Source organism: Apium graveolens, chromosome 9 (assembly GCF_009905375.1).
Source record: "Apium graveolens cultivar Ventura chromosome 9, ASM990537v1, whole genome shotgun sequence".
In the NCBI taxonomy this organism is placed as follows: Eukaryota; Viridiplantae; Streptophyta; class Magnoliopsida; order Apiales; family Apiaceae; genus Apium; species Apium graveolens.
Genome location: NC_133655.1, coordinates 174935564 through 174936508, shown reverse-complemented (window position 1 = coordinate 174936508; position 945 = coordinate 174935564). Strand labels below are relative to the sequence as shown.

The window sequence follows — 945 nt, the reverse complement described above, 5'->3', positions numbered from 1 at the left end:
TTTTCCAAGGTCTTGATAGAAACGACTTGACTCTTGCACATAAGCTTCAACTCCTCTAATTCAGATTTTTCATTGGCTTGTTGCAGCTGGAGTTGTTGTCTTGGTGCATATTATAGTTGCTGAAAACCAGGGGGGTTGTACGGCTTATCTGGATATTGCTGATAAGGCTGTTGAACCGTATTCTAAGTGTTGCTCCAGCTGAAATTATGATGATTGCGGTTGTTGGGATGATAGGTGGCTAGTACTGGTTGCTGCGATCGCTGGAAGTTGCTCACAAACTGAGCTAATATACTAGAAATTGTGCACTGATCAGTCTCACGGGCACCAGCACAAAGCTCACAGACACTAATGATTTGATTAACTCTATAATTAGCCAAAGTGTCCACCTTCATCGTCAAAGCCTTAAGTTGGGCAGCGATAGCAGTTGCTGCGTCCAACTCCAGAATTCCTGCGACTTTTCCCTGAGTCAGCCTCTGGGAAGGATTCTGGTACTCATTAGCAGCCATCAGTTCAATCAGTTCATAAGCTTCATCGTAGCTTTTAGCCCACAAGGCTCCTCCTGATGCTGCATCAAGTATGGGTCCAGAAGTAGCACCCAATCCATTGTAGAAACAGTTGATAATCATCCAATCAGGCATGCCATAGTATGGGCACTTCCTTAGCATCTCCTTATATCGATCCCAAGCCTCACACAGAAATTCTCCATTTTGCTGAGCAAACTGAGTAAGAGCATTCCTGATTGCAGTAGTCTTCACCATAGGGAAGAACTTAGTAAGAAACTTTTGCACAAGATCCTCTCATGTGGTGATAGACCCTGCTAGTAGAGAGTGTAATGAGCACTTAGCTTTATCCCTTAGAGAGAATGGAAAGAGGCGTAACTTGATAGCATCTTAAGTCACATCATAAAACTTGAAGGTGTCGCAGATCTCGATGAAATCCCTGATG

At 43.7% G+C, this 945-nt stretch overlaps 1 non-coding gene across 1 annotated transcript; it reads left to right on the top strand.

The window, feature by feature from the left end:
- Positions 1–636: 636 nt before the first annotated feature.
- On the top strand, positions 637–743 carry LOC141688649 (small nucleolar RNA R71). Its single transcript, XR_012562082.1, has one exon. It is a non-coding gene; the product is annotated as a small nucleolar RNA R71 (small nucleolar RNA).
- The last annotated feature ends 202 nt before the right edge of the window (positions 744–945 follow it).